The sequence below is a fragment of the Miniopterus schreibersii genome, assembly GCF_964146895.1.
Source record: "Miniopterus schreibersii genome assembly, chromosome: X".
In the NCBI taxonomy this organism is placed as follows: Eukaryota; Metazoa; Chordata; class Mammalia; order Chiroptera; family Miniopteridae; genus Miniopterus; species Miniopterus schreibersii.
The window spans coordinates 58,856,699-58,876,843 of NC_138104.1; the positions used below are offsets into that span (position 1 = coordinate 58,856,699).

At 37.4% G+C, this 20,145-nt stretch overlaps 1 protein-coding gene and 1 pseudogene across 8 annotated transcripts in view; one reads left to right on the forward strand and one right to left on the reverse strand.

Annotated features, from left to right (window-relative positions):
- EDA (ectodysplasin A) overlaps positions 1-20,145 on the reverse strand; it is a 383,898-nt gene that overhangs the window by 56,340 nt on the left and 307,413 nt on the right. The gene's annotated exons all lie outside the window — the stretch shown is intronic.
- On the forward strand, positions 11,494-13,187 carry LOC308551842 (set1/Ash2 histone methyltransferase complex subunit ASH2 pseudogene; annotated as a pseudogene). The gene has a single exon. The product of its transcript is annotated as a set1/Ash2 histone methyltransferase complex subunit ASH2 pseudogene (transcript).

A 20,145-nucleotide genomic window follows, 5' to 3' on the forward strand; every position in this document is an offset into this window, starting at 1 on the left:
GATTTACTAGCTTTATGGAAAGCCGATCAAGATACCTTTCCTAATTTCACGGGAAATCTGTGGAATGTTAAACAGATCACTCTTGGTGTGGCCAAGTTCTCTTTCTATACAATGCTCCTTCGTGGGTTTGTAAAGTTCTTCATGTTTCCTGGGGAAAAGTCGTAAGTGGCAGGAAAATTTTTGCTCCTTGCATATAAAACAAGATTTGACATTCATAGTTACTGTTGAGTAAAGGTAAGAATGGTGGAAGTAGGAACTCCTGGTGAGATGCAATAACAGCTGCTTTAAGTAGCAAGAGCAGTAGCGGCAACATTTCTGCATACTCACATTCTCAACTCTAAATACTAGTGATTTTTACTTGTTGGAATTCTTGGGGTAAAGTATATAATTGTGAACTCATTGTTTCAGAAGATGCCCATGTCTTCACTTTACAGCCCCTGTCATAGATACCATTTTCTGGTCTTTAAACCCTCCCCTTTCTCTCAAACCAATATGCTTCACATGCTGTTGCATTACTAGTACCAGGCTGATTCCAACACTGGGTATTACAAGGATATGTCAACTGTTTGACCATACTAAGTCACTTGGAGGCAGTGCAGTTGAAAGAACTCTGGAGTAAAAAAGATCTTGGATCAATTCTTGCATCTGCCACTAAAGAGTTGTGTGACTTTACACAAATTACTCAATCATTCTGGGCCACAGTTTGCTCATCTGTAAAATAAAAATAATACTGATCTTACAGGATTGTTATGAGAATTAAATGACATAAAGTACATAAAGTGAGGACCTAAATTTGGTGCTCAACAATTCTGAAAAAGTTTCTGGAGAACGTAATTAACCTCTGACAATTATGCCTATATTCACCTAGTATTTCTCCCATTTGACCATGTAATGGCTGTTTTCTGCTTCTCCCATGTACTACATTCAATCTCTGTACTGATGTATGTTACAGCTTATGGGACAAAGAAACATCATTCACTTAGAACAGATCAATATGCTCATCTGATATTTATAATTACTTCTTATCTCTAGTCTCCAGAATAGAAGCCCAAGGTGTTCAAAGGAGAAAAACAAACAAAACTTAAAAAAAATTTAGCAATGCAACCTAAACATTTCCTATTCAGTTTTTGTCTATTTTACAGTACAGCTGTTTGGTTTTTTTGTTTGTTTGTTTTTTAATAATCAATATTGTTTTTCTGTTATAGGAACGGGGCAATTGAACCTAAATTTTGAGTTTCAGTGGTGTATTAATGATACTGTATGCCACTGGCAATAATATCCAAGTCCTTTCCAACTGACCTAAAAGGATCTAGTGGTAAAGAGAGATGGACATCACAACACAGCAGTTTGGGGGTGGGTCTATGTCTTATGGTTTTACTAAAGATTCTAAACTTTCACTGAAAAAATTCACTTTCAGTTTTTTCCACCCAGAGACAGGAAAATGAGCTGATACCCTGTAACCCCACTGGAATGCTTATGGCTAGAAAAGGCTTCCAGCTAAGTAGCTCAGAAAGGCCAGCTTGCCTGACTCAGGCAAGAAAAGGTCAACACGAATACTTACTTTGAGGTTAAGATTAGGTCTGAATACATCAAAAAGGCAAAATGACCTCCTGCCCAGAGGAGCAAACTAAGACAAGGAAGATTTTATTTTTGTTCTTATCTTTTCTTACCACCTGTACTCTCTACTCAAATTACTTAACATCTCTGAGGCTGATGTCTGTGTCTGTATGTAAAATGAGAATAACCTCAATCTCATGTGCAGGGTGATGTGAGGATTAGAATGCTTAGCAAAGTGCCTGGAATACAGTAGGAATGCAATAGATGATAGTTAATTTTATAACAGTTTTAGGTCTGTATCACATGGCACTGGGCTTATTTCAGGATAAATGAATTAGAGATGTTATATAGTTTCTATGAAATAATTTCAACTCTGCCTAAAATTAATATAATTTCATGGCTGAGAGGAACCCAAGAAGTCATCTAATGTTTTTGATTTAAATGTGTAAAAATTTTGTTCAAGCAGAAATTTGATCTCATATAGTAATCAGCTCAGACAAATTATTTTCCTAAGGTATTCTGTAACTGAGCTATTCTGAAAAGTGTAGGTTGCTAGAGCCTTACAGCTAACATCATAGCTAAATGCTACAGAATACTTACTATAGTCAATCTTTGTAAGGAAAATTCAATCAATTATTAAAGAGACCATGTATAGGTTGGTTAGATGTTGTCTATGGCTATAATCTCATTCCATTTCTGCCAACTGTAAGACAGGAAGGAACAGTCATTATAGAAAGGCGTAGGAGAGGAAAAATCAACTCCTTGTCTCCTGGTTTTATACACTATCCAGTTCTGCAGGGAAACTAGGATGGCAAACATAGGCTACCATTGTCAAAGAAGCTATGGAGACCTCTAAGTAAATAGTAAAAGCAGAGCCACTTGAGTTGTGACTGAACATCAAATCACATGGGGAGTTGAAAACATAACCTGGTTTTTCTTCTTTAAGTTATAACAGAAACAGTAAATAATAATAACAATAATAACAATAATAATAAGGAGGAGGAACACAGTAACAGAAGAAATAGATGAATTGGACTTCATCAAAATTAAAAATTTCTGTGCTGCAAATGATACCAACAAGGAAGTAAAAAGACTACCCACAGAATGGGAGAAAATATCTGAAAATCATGTATCTTATGATACTTGCATATAAAGAATTCAATAGTTAAGACAACCCACTTGAAAAATAGGCAAACAATCTGGATAGACATTCCTTCAAAGATGATACAAATAGCCAATGGCCACATGAAAAGATATTTGATATCATAACTTCACACCAAAAGATGGCTATAATAAAAAAAAGACAAGGGTTGGTGAAGATTTTAGATCCCGCATACACTACTGGTGAAATTGTAAAATGGTGTAGCTACACTGGAAAACAGTCTGGCAGTTCCTCAAAAAGTATAACATAGAGTTACCAGTGGACCCCAAAATTATACTCCTGGGTATATACCTAAGAGAGGTGAAAACATATTTTCATTAAAATGTGTATGTGGAAATTTGTAGCAGCATTATTCATAAAAGCCCAAAGTGGAAACAACTCAGGTGTCCATCAACTGGTGAATGGATAAAATGTGGTATTTGTGTTCTTATCTTCTCTCACTACCTGTACCCTCTAATCAAATTATTTAACATGGTAACATTATGCAATACAATGAAATATTATTCATTCATAAAAAGAATAAAGAGCTTATTCATGCTTCTACATGGATAAACCTTAAAGACAGTAAGATAATTAAAATAAGCTAGACACAAAATGACAAATATTGTAAGGTTCTACTATACGAGGGACATAGTATAGGAAAAGTCATAGGGACAGAAAGTAAAGAACTGGTTACCAGGGGCTGATGAGTGGAGAATGGGGAGCTAGAGTTTAATGGACACAGAGTTACTCTTTGGGAGGATTGAAAGAGTTTTGGAAATAATGAGTGGTGATAGTTGCCCAACACTGTGAATGTACTTAGTGCCACTGAATTGTATCCTTAAAAATGGTTAAAATAGTGACCTGGCCAGTGTGGCTCAGTTGGTTGGGAGTTGTCTCATGCACTAGAAGGTTACTGGTTTGATTCCAGGTCAGGGCACATGCCCAGGTTGTGGGCTCGATCCCTGGTAAGGGGTGTGCAGGAGGCAGCCGATGGATGTTACACTCTCACATCAATGTTTCTTTCTTCTCCCTTCCTCTCACTCTAAAAACCAATAAAAAATCTTTAAAAAAAATTGTTAAAATGCAGGGGAACACAAACATTAAATGACTCACTAAATATAATGGATTTAATTGACATTTACAGAACATTTCACCCCAAAGCAGCAGAATACACATTCTTCTCAAGTACACATGGAACATTTTCAAAAATGACCACATGTTAGGGCACAAGGAAGGTCTCTATAAACTCAAGAAGATTTAAATCATATCAAGCATATTCTCAGATCACAATGCCATGAAACTAGAAATCAACCACTATAAAAAAACTCAAAAATATTCAAAAACATGGAGGCTAAATAGTATGTTATTAAACAATGAATGGGTTACCAATGAGATCAAGGAAGAAATCAAACACTTCTTGGGAAAAAAAATAAATGAAAAGACAGCAACACAAAATCTATGGGACACAATTAAAGCTGTCCTGAGAGGAAAGTTCATAGCATTACAGGCATATTTCAAGAAATAAGGAAAAGCTCTACTAAATCATCTAACAAAACAACTAAAAGAACTAGAATGAAAACCGCAAGAAAAGCCCCAAGGAAGTAGAAGGAAGGAAATAATAAAGATCAGAGCAGAAATTAATGACATAGAGACTAAAAAAAATACCAAAAAAAATCAATGAAACCAAGAGCTGGTTCTTTGAAAAGATAAATAAGATTGATGCACCATTACCCAGACTTACCAAGAAAGAAAGAGAGAGGACCCCCAAAAAAATAAAATCAGAAATGAAAGAGATGATATAACAACCAACCCAACAGAAACACAAAGGGTCATAAGAAAATACTATGAGCAACTATATGCCAACAAGCTGGACAACATGGGTAAAACAGACAAATTCCTAGAAGCATACAATCTTCCAAAGTTGAATCAAGAAGAGGCAGGAAACCTGAGTAGGCTAGTAACAACAAATGAAATTGAAACAGTAATCAAAAAAACTCCCAGCAAACAAAAGACCAGATGGAATTATGGGTGAGTTTTACCAAATATTCAAAGAAGAATTAACACCTATTCTACTCAAACTATGCCAGAAAATTCAAGAGGAGGGAAAACTCCCAAACTCTTTTTATGAGGCCAGCATCATCCTAATCCCAAAACCAGATAAAGATACTATACTACAAAGAAAGAAAATTACAGGTGAATATCTCTGATGAACAGAGATGTTAAAATCCTCAACAAAATACTAGCAAACTAGATCCAGCAATACATTAAAAAGATCATAAACCAAGACCAAGTGAGATTTATTCTGGGAATGCAAGGCTGATATAATATCGGCAAATCAATAAATGTGATATATCACATAAACAAAATGAAGGAAAAAATCATACGATCATATCAATAGATGCAGAAAAAGCATTCGACAAAATCCAGCACCCGTTTCTGATAAAAACTCAGCAAAGTGGGAACAGAGGGATCATACCTCAACATAATAAAGGCCATATATGACAGACCTACAGCCAACATCATACTCAATAGGCAAAAACTAAAACCATTTCCCTTAAAAACCGGAACAAGACAGGGATGTCCACTCTTACCACTCATTAACAAAGTACTGGAAGTCCTTGCCACAGCCATCAGACAGGAAGAAAACATAAAAGGTATCCAAATGGAGAGGAGGAAGTAAAATTGTCATTATCTGCAGATGACATGATACTGTACATAGAAAACCTTAAAGTCTCCATCGAAGTACTACTAGATTTAATAAATAAATTCGGCAAGATAGCTGGATACAAAACCAACATCTGGAAATTGGTGGCATTCTTATACAACAATGAACTTTCAGAAAGAGAAACTAAAAAAACAATACCATTTGCCATTGCAACTAAAAAAATAAGATACCTAGGAATAAACTTAATCAAGGATATAAAAGACCTGTACTTGGAAAACTACATGACACTGAAAAAAGAAATAGAGGAAGATTTAAACAAGTGGAAGAATATACCATGTTCATGGATTGGAAGAATTAATATCATTAAAATGTCCTTACTACACAAAGGAATTTATAATTCAATGCAATTCCTACTAAAATGCCAACAGCACATTTCACAGATCTAGAATAAACATTTCAAAAACCGATATGGAACCAAAAAAGATCCTGAATAGCTGCAGCTATTTTGAGAAAAAAAGAACAGAGTGGGAGGGATCACTTTACCAGATATCAAACTACTACAAAGCCATTGTAATCAAAACAGGCTGCTATTGGTACAAAAACAGACATATAGAACAATGGAACAGAACAGAGACCCCAGAAATAGACGCACACAATTATGGTCAGTTAATATTTGACAAAGGAGGCAAGTGCATACAATGAAATAAATATAGCCTTTTCAATAAATGATGCTGGGAAAATTGTACAAGTACTTGCAGAAAAATGGATCTAGACCACCAACTTTCACCATATACAAAAATAAACTCAAAATGGATAAGACTTAAACGTAAGTTGCAGAATTGTAAAAATCCTGGAAGAAACATAGGCAGTAAAGTCACAGACATCTCACATAGTGGAATTTTCAGTGACACATCTCCTAGGGCAAGAGAAACAAGGAAAAGTAAACATAGGAAACTACATCAAACTAAAAAGCTTCTGCACAGCAAAAGAAAACAGCTTCAAAATACAAAGGAGCCCCATGGTCTGGGAAAACATATTTGCCAAGGATGTATCTGATAAGGGGCTAATTTCCAAAGTGTACAAAGAACTCATACTACTCAGCAAGAGGAAGACAAACAATCCAATTAAGGAATGGGCAAAAGACCTGAATAGATACTTCTTCAAAGAGGACATACAGATGACCAAGAGACATATGAAAAAATGCTCAAGGTCGCTAATCATCAGAGAGATGCAAATTAAAACCACACTTCACATCTGTCAAAATGGCTACCATCAACAAATCAACAAATGACACATGCTGGCGAGGATGTGGAGAAAGGGGAACACTAGTACACTGCTGGTGAGAATGCAGACTGGTGCAGCCACTATGGAAAACAGTATGGAGGTTCCTCAAAAAATTAAAAATGGAACTGACTTTTGTCCCATTGATCCCATTTCTGGGAATGTATCCTAAAAACCCCAAAACACCAGTTAGAAAGATCTTATGCACCCCTATGTTCATAGCAGCATTATTTACAATAGGTAAGATCTGGAAACAGCCCAAGTGCCCATCAGTAGATGAGTGGATCAAAAAGCTGTGGGACATTTACATCACGAAATACTATGCAGCTGTAAAGATACAGGTTCAAACTTGTTGCCAGTCCACTCAGCAAATGTCCCCACACATATCAAGTCTAGCTGTCACCTGCTGGGTGCGTGCACACCTTTGAGTTGGGGCAGAGTCTCAGGGAGTCATGAAGGTGAGGCTAGTAGACTTTATCAGGTCCAAACAGACCAAGATTTGGCCATGTGAAAAGAGGGCTCTCCTCCAGTTGGGCATCTGAGGGCAAATGACCGCTGTTCTAGAGCCACAGAGCTCAGTTTGTTCAATATTCTGCTGGCAGGAGACAGAGCTCAGCTGGATGGGACTGCCACAGGTCAGCAGGATGGGGTTGCTAGGAGTCAGGAGGATGGAGTTAGTGGATTTCCCTTGAGAGGGTGGTGTCAGTCGGGCTTGGGAAAGGTGGGGTGTTGTGTCCCCTTCTCCAGATCCACACCAATCAGTCTGTCCCAGATTTTACCCCAATCTCTTTAGGGCAGTGCCACTCGGCGTTGGGCAGGTGGGGCCTCTAGAGCTGGAGCCTGAGCCGAGTGTGGGTCAGCCAGAACCCCCAAGGGTGGTTCTAGTGGATCTTCTGTGAGAGAACAGTGCCAGTCACGTTCATGGGAAAGTGGAGGGAATGATCCCTTCCCCAAAGCGACACAACTCAGTCATTGACACTCCCTGAGTCTGCCCATAGACTATACCCTAGCCAAGGCAGCTGACTCCTTAGCAGAGTGTAAGCTCCACCGGGTGAGTCAATAGGGAGTGCAGACGGTGGGGCTATTGCTTTCCCATAGGTTGATGCTGCTTGGAGGGGAAGTTTCTACCCAAGAAAGAAACTCATAGAAACAAACACCAATAGGCAGCCAAAATGGTGGGACAAAGAAGCAGTCCCCAAATGAAAAACAGGGGAAATATCCAGAAAAAGAGCTGAATGAAATAGAGGAGAGCAATTTATCAGATATAGAGTTAAAAGTAATGGTTATAAGGATGTCCAACCACATGAAAAAGGACATAGAAACCATAGAAAAGGACCAGTCAGAAATGAAGACTACAATATCTGAAATGAAGAATACAATGGAAGGAATAACCAGTATGTTGGATGAAGCAGCGGATCTAATCAGCAATTTGGAAGACAAGGTAGAAAAAATGCCCAATCAGAGCAGCAAAAGGGAAAAGAATTTTTTAAAAAGAGGATAGTTTAAGGGACTTTTGAGACAACATGAAGTGTAACAACATCTCTATCATAGGGACACCAGAAGGAGAAGAGAGAGAGCAAAGAATGGAGAATATATCTGAAAAAATGACTGAAAACTTCCCTAACCTGGTTAAGGAAAAAGAAACACAAGTCCAGGAAGTACAGAGAATCCCAAACAAGATGAAGCCAAAGAGGCCAAACAAAGACACATCATAATTAAAATGGCAAAGGTTAAAGACAAAAAGATAGTCTTAAAAGCCACAAGAGGATGACAGTTACCTGCAAGGGAGCTTCCATAAGCCTGTTAGCTTATTTATCAACAGAAATATCTCAGGCCAGAAGGCATTGGCATGAAATATTCAAAATGATGGAAAGAAAAAAAAAAAAAAGACCCATAACCAAGACTACTTTACCCAGGAAGACTATCATTTAAAATTTAAGCAGACTGTTTGATCACTACACAGAACTCTCTCCTGCTACTACTTTATAGCCACACCCACTCTCCTTCCCCCATCATTCCCAATTCCTGACAACCATTGTGTTTTCCATTTCTATAATTTTGTCATTTGAGAATGTCATATAAACAGAATTATACATTTTTTTATACTGGCTGTGTTTTCCATCACTATAATACCCTTGATAATCAAGTCACTACACCAATCTACATGTGACAAAATGACATGGAACTTTACAAATGTATTGTACCAATGTTACTCTCCTGGTTTTGATACTGTACTGTATTTACCCAAGATGTAACCACTGGGGGAAGGTAGGTGAAGGGGAGATGAGGCCTCTCTGTAATATCTCTGAAATTTTTTGTGAATTTATAATTATTTAAAAATAAAAAGTTGAAAAAAATTTAAAAAATAAATTGAAGGAGAAATAAAGAGCTTCCCAGATGAAAAAAGTTAAAGGAGTTTGCTACCACCAAACGAGTATTACAAGAAATGTTAATGGGCCCTAGCCCATTTGGCTGAGTGGTTAGAGTGTCAGCCTGCAGATTGAAGGGTCCCAGGTTAGATTCCAGCCAAGGGCATATACCTCGGTTGCAGGCTTGGTCCCCATCCCTGGTTGGGATGTATTCAGGAGGCAACTAATCGATGTGTCTCTCTTACATCAGTGTCTCTCTCTCTCTCTCTCTCTCTCCCTTCCACTGTCTCTGAAAAGCAATGGAAAAATACACTCAGGTGAGGATTAAAAAAAAAAATGAAATGTTAATGGGCCTGCAAGAAGAAGAAGGAGAAAAAAGAAAGAAAGAAGAAAGAAAGCAAGAAAGAAAGAAGAAGAAGAAACCTAGAGGAACGTAGGTAAAAGAATAAAATGGCAATAAATTTGTATCTATCTAAGGCTACCTGTTTGGGACCTCTCTTGCTGCAGCGGGAGCTTTTGTCTCTCCTCTCTTCAATAAACTTTTGCTTTCCCTTACCAAAAATAAATAAATAAATAAATAAATAAATAAATAAATAAATAAAATGACTTTAAATGTAAATGTCTAAAATGCTCCAATCAAAAGACATAGGGTAGCTGAATGGTTAAGAAAACAAGACCCAGGTATATGCTTTCTACAACAGACCCACCTGAGAACAAAACATACACACAGAGTAAAAGTAAAGGAATGGAAAACTATATTTCATGCAAAAGGAAATTTTTAAAAAGCTGGGGTATTAATACTTATATTTGACAAAAGACTTTAAAACAAAGGCTATGGTAAGACATAAAGAAGGACATAATGATAAAGGGATCATTCCAACAAGAGGATATAACACTTGTAAACATTTATGCACCCAATATAGGAGCACCTACCTAAATGTGTAAAGCAAATCTTGATGGACATAAGGGGAGAGATTGACAGTAATACGGATATAGTAGGGGATTTTAACATTCCATTGACATCAATGGATAGATTTTCCAGACAGAAAATCAACAAGGAAATGGCAGCCTTAAATGACACACTACATCAGATGGATTTAATTGGTATCTTCAGAACATTTCATTCCAAAGCAGCAGAATATACATTCCTTTCAAGTGCAAGTACTGTATATAGAGAACCCTAAAGATTCCACCAAAAAGCTACTAAAACTAATAAATGAGTTCAGTAAAGTAGCAAGACACAAAATAAATATCCAGTAATCAGATGCATTTTCATACACCAATAATGAAAACAATACCATTCACAATTGCTTCAAAAAGAATAAAATACCTAGGAATAAATTTAACAAAGGATGTAAAAGACCTGTACTTGGAAAATTATAAGACACTGAAGAAAGAAATTGAAGAAGATACAAATAAGTGGAAGCATATACCATGTTCATGGATAGGAAATATTAACCTCATTAAAATGTCCATACTACCCAAAGCAATCCATAGATTCAACTCAACTCCTGTCAAGATACTAATGGTGTATTTCACAGAACTAGAACAAATAATCCAAAAATTTATATGGAACCACAAAAGACCTTGAATAGCCACAGCAATATTGAAAAAGAACAAAGTTGGAGGAATCATGCTATCTGATATCAAACTATACTACAAGGCCATAGTAATCAAAACAACATGGTACTGGCATAAAACAGACATATACGAAAAATGGAACAGAATAGGGAGCCCAGAAATAAACTCATGCCTATATGATCAATGAATATTTGACAAAGAAGGCAAAAACATACAATGGAGTAAAGATAGTTTATTCAGTAAATGGTGTTAGGAAAATTGGACAGATGTGTGAAAAAATGAAAATAGAACACCTTCTTATACTGTACACAAGAATGATACATCTGATAAGGGGTTATTATCCAAAGTATATTAATAGCAAAACAACAAACAATCCAATTAAAAAATGAGCAAAGGACCTGATTAGACACTTCTCCGAAGAGAACATACAGATGGCCAATAGATATATGAATAGATGCTCAGTGTGAGTAATCGTCAGGGAAATGCAAATTAAAACCATAATGAGATCACCTCACACCTGTCAGAATGGCTGTTATCAATAAATCAACAAACAACAAGTGTTGGTGAGGATATGGAGAAAAAGGAATCCTGGTGCACTGTTGGTAGGAATGCAGATTGGTTCAGCCACTGTGGAAAGCAGAATGGAGTTACTTCAAAAAATTAAAAATGGCCCTAACCGGTTTTGCTCAGTGGTTAGAGTGTTGGCCTGAAGAGTCTTGGGTTCAATTCCAGACAAGGGCATGTACCCTGCTTGCATGCTTGACTCCCGGCCCTGGTTGGAGTGTGTCTAGGAGGCAACCAATCAATGTGTCTCTCTCACATCAATGTTTTTCTCTCTCTCCCCCTTCCACTCTCTTTAAAAAGCAATGGACCCTTTCCGCAGCTTTTAAGGGATGCAAACTCTGTTGATGTAAGTGGTGGTTTGGAGACAGAATCCTCTAATGGAAAAGATACACTAGAAGGTGCTGGGGATACTTCTGAGGCAATGGATACTCAAGCCGGCTCTGTGGATGAAGAGAATGGCTGACAGTTGGAAGAAGTAGAGCTGCAGTGTGGGATATGTACAAAATGGTTCACAGCAGACACCTTTGGCATAGATATCTCATCCTGTTTACCCTTCATGACCAACTACAGTTTTCACTGCAATCTGTGCCATCATAGTGGGAATACCTATTTCCTCCGGAAGCAAGCAAACTTGAAGGAAATGTGCCTTAGTGCTTTGGCCAACCTAACATGGCAGTTCCGAACACAAGACGAACATCCAAAAACCATGTTCTCCAAAGACAAGGATATCATACCATTTACTGATAAGTACTGGGAGTGCATGACGACCAGATAGAGACTTGGGAAAATGACTTGGCCAAATAACATTGTTAAAACAATGAGTAAAGAAAGAGATGTATTCTTGGTAAAGGAACATCCTGATCCTGGGAGTAAGGACCCAGAAGAAGATTACTCCAAATTTGAACTTTTGGATCAGGATCTTAGTAACATTGGTCCTGCTTATGACAACCAAAAACAAAGCAGCGCTGTGTCTACCAGTGGGAATTTAAATGGGGGAATTGCAGCAGGAAGCAGTGGAAAAGGAAGAGGAGCTAAGTGCAAACAGCAGGATGGAGGGATCACAGGGACCACCAAAAAGGCCCATAGTGACCCTTTGTTTTCTGCTCAGCGCCTTCCTCCTCATGGCTACCCCTTGGAACACCTGTTTAACAAAGATGGCTATTGGTATACGCTAGCTGAGCCTGATCTCCACTCCCCTGACCCTGAGAAGCTTGACCTTGATTGCTGGGCAGGAAAACCTATTCCTGGAGATCTCTACAGAGCCTGCTTGTATGAGCGGGTTTTGTTAGCCCTACATGATTGAGCTCCCCAGTTAAAGATCTCTGATGACCGGCTGACTGTGGTTGGAGAGAAGGGCTACTCTATGGTACAGGCTTCTCATGGCGTACAGAAAGGTGCTTGGTACTTTGAAATTATGGTGGGTGAGATGCCACCAGACACTGCTGCTAGACTGGGCTGGTCTCCACCATTGGGTAACCTTCAAGCTCCCTTAGGTTATGATAAATTTAGCTATTCTTGGCGGAGCAAAAAGGGAACCAAGTTCCACCAGTCCATTGGCAAACACTATTCTTCTGGCTATGGACAGGGAGATGTCCTAGGATTCTATATCAATCTTCCCGAAGACATGGAGACAGCCAAGTCACTGCCTGATACTTATAAAGATAAGGCTTTGATAAAGTTCAAGAGTTATTTGTATTTTGAGGAAAAAGACTTTGTGGATAAAGCAGAGAAGAGCCTAAAGCAGACTCTCCATAGTGAGATAATATTTTATAAAAATGGTGTCAATCAAGGTGTGGTTTACAAAGATATTTTTGAGGGGGTTTACTTTCTGGCCATCTCACTTTACAAGAGCTGCATGGTTTCCATTAACTTTGGACCATGCTTCAAGTATCCTCCAAAGGATCTCACTTACTGCCCTATGAGTGACATGGGCTGGGGTGCCATCATAGAACATACTTTGGCTGATGTCTTATAGCATGTGGAAACAGAAGTAGATGGGAGGCAGAGTCCTCTGTGGGAACCCTAACCAGGTCCCTCTTTCTTTGCAGACATGGACTTTCTGGGGAATAACACTGGGTGATTTTCTTTTGTTTTTTTAGCTGTCGCAAACGTTATCCTGAAGATACTGCAGAGCATAGCCTTTGCTGTTAGCAAGCTGAAAGGCTGGGTGAGACTGGGAGAGACTCCCTGTCCTTCAATACTCTCCCTGCTTCTGGTGACTTCTTTTCATTTTGTGTGCCATATGCCAACAACTGCTGACCCTAGGATCCCAGAAGCTCCCTGTGAAACTGGTGCTGTACCACATTCCCCACCACTGGGCCTTGTTATCTTACTGTCTTCTCTAGGAGTGGATAATATTGTCCAAGTAGCTAACTTATTTAGAAACTTTTGTTCTCCTGTGGGCATTGACTCCATCCCACCTGATGTGCAGGGAAGTTGTGGGCCTGTTTCTGAGAACAGCTGAATCAATGGCTGTATATACCAAACCAATCTAAGAGCTTTCTTTTGGGTGTGGCTTTGTTTTTGTTATTAATTTTGAAATATACTTTGAACACTGGGATCTCTGAAACTACCATGTTTCTAGAACTGTAATTGTGAAAGGGTCTCACATTCAGCTTTACAATTAGAAATTCTTCCCAAATAAAACATGATTAAGTGTGAGGGGAAAAAAGCAATGGAAAAAATATCCTCAGGCAAAGATTAAAAAAAAAAAGGAAATGCCTTATGATCTAGCAATTTCACTTCTGAGAATTTCTTCAAAGAAACCTGAAACCAAAATTCAAAAGTATGTATTCACCCCTATGTTCATTGCAGTGTTATTTACAATAGCCCAGATTTGGAAACAGCCCAAGTATCCATCAGTAGATGAGTGGATGGAAAAGCTTTGGTACATTTACACCATGGAATACTACTCGACAGCAAAAAGAAGAAAATCTTACCCTTTGTGACAGCATGTGTGGACTCAGGGAGACTCATGCTAAGTGAAATAAGCCAGTCAGTGAAAGACAAGTACCATATGATTTCACTCATATGTGGAATCTAATGAACAAAATGAACTAACAAGCAAAATAGAGACAAACTCATAGAGAGCAGGCTGACAGCTGTCAGGGGTGGGAGGTTGCAGGGCTGGGAGGAAGGGTTGGAGGGATTGAGCAGAAAAGAAAAAAAAGAGAAAAATTCATATACAAGGACAACAGTGTGCTGATTGCTGGGAGGAGGGGCCTCAGGAGAGGTGGAGGAGTGTATAGGGGAGATAGATAAATAGTGATGGACAGAGACTTGACTTGGGGTGGTGAATACACAATACAGTGTACAGATGATGTGTTGTGGAATTGTGCACCTGAAATCCGTATAATTTTATTAACGAGTTTTGCCCCAATAAATTCAATAAAAGGAAAAAATAGAGAAAAACTTTTTTTTTTCCAAAATGGGCAGAGGATCTGAACAAATATTTTTTCCAAGGACATACAGATGGCCAACAGGCACATGAAAAGATGTTCAACATCACTAATTATTAGGGAAATACATATCAATATCACAGTGAGATATCACCTGATATAAAGGGTGTCCCCAAAAATGTATATACACTTTAACAGACGATAGCTCAATTTTGAAAATAAAATGCATTTTAATAAATATTGCCTTTATAATAATTCAAAGTGTGTGTATACATTTTGAGGGGACACCCTCTATTTCTGATGTATTGATCTTGTTAATACCCTTATGAATGATCAGGATGTGTGTTTGGCCATTCCTTTTTCTTGTCCAAGAAATTAAGCAGAGGTTTTTCCCTCCTAAGTCCCACAGCCAGTTAGAAGCTGAACTAGATCTAAAATCCAAATCTATTTTCAACCAAATGCTCTGTCTAATCTACCATTCTGTTCAATAAATTAGATCACACAGTGTTCCATAAATGGGACAGATTTCTATATAGCAAAAGCAAACTAAAAATGTTAAATATAGGTCATTAATATAAAAAACTCTCACAGGTTGTTCATTTGTGTTTCAGAGTCCTTTTTATATTTCTGTGATCTCTGAACAAGTTTGCCATGTTATGTGCTCTTATGGCATTTAAACAAAGGCATAGATAGTGTAAGATAAACCCAGACAGGGTTTGGTGTAAATGGTTTTAGGTGATAATTTTGTTGATAACTATTTTCTGGACATGTGCATTATATTACTTTTGAATTAAACCTACATGTGGTTTCTTAGTTCAAGGAATTGTCATTGGACTAGGAGGAGGAAGCAAGACAAAAACAAATATGTGATCAATAAAGAAATAAATTGGAATTGAGGAATAAGGGGTTAGGTTAGAAGAAGAATGATAATGGACTAAAGGGTATAGAGAATAGTCTTGAACAATGACTTAAAATGTGTTTCAGAAAAGCCTTGGTTGGAATGCCTAGTTCAAGTCTGCCATTTTTCTGTAAAAGGAAGAGAAAATAGATCCTAATCAGAATACCAGTAAGAGTAAAGTTTGTATTTATTTCTCTCATGCAGGTCTTAACAAATGCAAGGGCTGGGTTCATATAGAATATGATTGAAAATTCACTGGTATGGTTCTTAAGATTATAATGCTGAATAAATTCATTTCATTGAATGGACAACAAAACAATTTCAAATTATTTGTTTCATGAAATGCATCCAAAATCTTTGAACTTATCAATAATGTGAACAAAGAAAATAGCTTCTGTAAACTCCATGGCACTTAGCCCAGCCTTGGAAAGGAAAAAGCTGTTCCTGAGATCTAAGATGGTGGCAGAGTAAGTGGATGTTACACTCACCCCCTCCCAGGACCAATCTGGAATTACAACTAAATTATAGCACAATCAACTTGAGTAATCAACTGAAGACTAGCTGAACAGAAGTCTCATAACCAAGGATCTACAGAAGAAGCAACATTGAGACTGGTAGGAAGGGTAGAGACTTGAAAAGGGCTCGTCCCACTCCCATAGGCAGCTGAGATTCTGGAGGCATATCTCAGCTGCAAAGGTTCCCTGTGAGGAATGTGCAGTCTCGATCCCATATTGGGCTCCCCAGCCTGGAGCACCAGAGCTGGAAGGAGGCACCCATAAAACATCTGGCTATGAAAATCAGTGGGAATTCTACCTGTCAGGGAGAGATGAAGTCCACTAGAGACATAGATGCCCTCTTAAGGGGTGCACAAAATTTTGTTCACAACTACTCACCCTGGGCTCTGGAGGAGGGTGCTGACTAGAGTCACATGAGGAGAGTCTGGGGTTGTGGCTCTGGGGAGAGAGCTGAACGGCAGCTGCCAGGATCCCTGTGCTGAGTCATTCTTCCATACTGCAGAAATCATCTTTCTTGAAAAGAGCATTCCCCTTCATATGGCATGATCCTGGGGGAAAGCAATAGTCCCACCTTTTGCACTCCCTATTACCCCATACTGCAGAGCTAAGGCCCTGCTGAGAACTTCTCTGCCTTGGCTAGGGTGTAGAGGACAAAGGAGGCAAAAATATACAATGGAGTAAAGATAGTCTATTCAATAAACGGTGTTGGGAAAATTGGACAGATAACATGCCAAAAAAAATGAAATTAAATAACTTTCTTACATTATATACACAAGAATTATCTCAAAATGGGTAAAGGACTTAAATGTTAGACTCTAAACCATAAAAATACTAGAAGAAAACATAGGCAGTAAAATCTCAGACATTTCTCATAACAATATTTTTTCTGATATATCTCTTTGGGCAAAGGAAACAAAAGAAAAATAAACAAATGGAACTTCACCAAACTAAAAAGTTTTTGCACAGCAAAGGAGATCATTAACAAAATGAAAAGACAACCCACTGAATGGGAGAACATATTCGCCAACAATGAAATCTGACAATGGGTTAATATCCAAAATTTATAGACACAGCATACAACTCAACACCAAAAAAACAATCCAATTAAAAAATGGACACTTCTCCAAAGAGGACATACAGATGTCTGATAGACATATGGAAAGATGCTCAATGTCATTAATAATCAGAAAAATGTAAATTAAAACCACAATGAGATATCACATACATGTGAGAATAGCTATCATCAATAAATCAACAAACAACAAATGTTGGCGAGGATGTGGAGAAAAGGGAACCCTGGTGCACTGTTGATTGGAATGCAGACTGGTGCAGCCAGTGTGGAAAGCAGAATGAAGTTACCTTAAAACGTTAAAAATGGAACTGCTTTATGGTCCAGTGATTTCACCTCTGGCATGTATCCTAAGAATCCTAAAACACTAATTTGAAAGAATATATGCACCCCTATGTTCACTGCAGCACTATTTACAATAGCTAAGATCTGGAAACAGCCCAAGTGCCCATCAGTAGATGAGCGGATAAAAAAGCTGTGGGACATTTATACCGTGGAATACTACTTGACTGTAAAAAAGAAGGAAATCTTACCTTTTGGATAGAATGGATGGACCTGGAGAATATTATGCTAAGTGAAATAAACCAGTCAGAGGAACACAAGTACCATACGATTTCATTTATATGAGGAATTTAATGAATAAAATAAATGAGCAAACAAAATAGAAACAGACTCAGATACAGAGAACCGACTGATAGCTGTCAGAGGGGATGGAGGTTGTTGGGATGGGTGAAAAAGATGAAGGGATTAAGCAAAGGGAAAAACCATCATAGACACAGAGTACAGTTAGGTGATTACTAGATGGGGGGGGGGGGGAGAGGTAAAAGAGGGTATAGGGGGATAAATGGTGACAGAAGGAGACTTAACTTGGGGTGGTAAACACACAATGGCAGATGATATATTATAGATGATATATACAGATGATATATTATAGAATTATACACCTGAAACCTGTATAATTTTATTAACCAATGCCACCTCAATAAATTCAATAAATTTTTTTTAAAAGCTCTTCCTTTATTAATGATTTTTATATAGGGCCTCAGGCAATTTGGAAAGAAAATTTTTAAGATCTAGTGCATAATCCAAATCTGATCTTTGGATTCTTTTCCCCCCTTACAGCTAACTTCATTAAAATGTTTCCTAAGAATAGAGAAAAAACTATGAAGAAAAATGGAAGCATTATGTTTTTTCCAGATCATTACACTCACATCAGAAGTTTGCTTCATACCCACTAGGAGAAATATTCAGGTTATTTGTTGCCGATCAATACACTGAAACAGTGATTCTTAGTTCTGGTCTTGCAATATCCCATCGGGTCACCGATTTTTTTTGAGGGGTATTAGGAAATTCTTGAAACTTTAATGTCAGTTTACTTTAGCTTTTTTGTATAAATATATGCCAAACAGCAGTTCTTTTAGGGAGGAGTAGAAGATTTGGCCAGGGAAAGAAATCCAAAATCCAGTTAACAATAGAGATTTTAAGTTCAGTGGTGGGAATTGCTCCTTTAACTCTGCTTGGCACAAACATCAAGCCATGATCTTCCATTGATTCTTCGGTGTCAGAGAAAGTGAGAAAGAAGAGGGATAACTTTGACTCTCAGGTTGTAAAACCTTAAAAACACATATACCTAGCAAGTCTACTTAATTGTTAATAGTGGCTCTGTCTGGGAACTGAGGTTGTCATGTTACATTCCTTGTGTTAAAGAAAATAAATTGTACTTAGACAAACTAAGTACCTTTAAGTCTGAAAACAATTGGTTACAAAGACTTGTGTTATAGGATTCTTAAACCATCATTATAGAATAGAAATATGATGTAAGCCACAAATTTGAGTCATATATGTTAATGCTAAATTTTCTATTAGCTATATTAAAAAAGTAAAAAGAACCTGGTGACAATTTTAATTTGACATTTTATTTAACTCAGTATATCCAAAATATTATAATTTCAACATGTACTTTGTATAAATATGTATTTTTCCACTGTTTGCAACTTTTTATTGTTGACATTATTACAGGTGTTCCCTTTTGCCTCCCACCTCCATCCAGTCCCCCCTCCACCCAGCCTTTACCACATTGTTGTGTGTGTCAATGGGCTATGCGATATGCATATATGTTCTTTGGCTAATCTCTTCCAGTTTCCCCCACCCTCATCTCCTCTGAGATCTGTCAGTATGTTCCATGTATCCATGCCTCTTGTCCTATTTTGTTCATCAGTTTATTTTGTTCATTAGATTCCACATATAAGTGAGATCATGTGAAAGTTGTCTCTCTCTGATTGGCTTATTTCACTTAACATAATGGTCTCTAGGTCCATCCATGCTGTGGAAAAGGGTAAGAGATCTTTCATTTTTACAGCCATGTAGTATTCCATTGTGTAAATATACCACAGCTTTTTTATCTACTCATCTACTGATGGGCACTTGGGCTGTTTAAAAATATGTATTAATTAGATATTTTACATTGCTTTTTGTGTACTGTTTGAAATATGGTATGTATTTGACATTTCCAACATATCTTAATTCCTATTGGTCTAAATGTAGAGCTTACTTTATTTATTCAACTTTTAAAAAACAATGTAAATAATTATCTGGTAACCAATCACCCAAAACAAAAGCTAGGACCATTTTTCAAAACTTACTTCTAATCACATTCATTCTCATCTCCCTACCTCTGCCCCACCTAAGGTAAACTTGATCTTGAACCTTGTCTTCATCATTCCCTTGATTTCCTTTTCATATTTGCATCACATTTATATGTACTCTTAAAAATGTTTTTATAAAATAAAAACTTAGTTGTTTTGTGACATTATATAAAGGTTATGCTATATTTAATATTTTGGGAGTTAATTTTTTCAGTATTCAATTAGGCTTATTATTATAGGTCAAAGGTGACTTGTTTCTTAAATGTATTTAGTACATATATAGGTTTGTAACTATTTTTTCTAGTTTTATTGAGATATAATTGATATTATGTTGTATTAACTTAAGGTGTACAGTATAATGATTTGATATTTGTATATATTGTGGAATGATCGCATAAGTGTAGTCAACATTCATTCCCTCCCATAGTTACAAATTTTTTTGTTGTGATGAGAACTTTT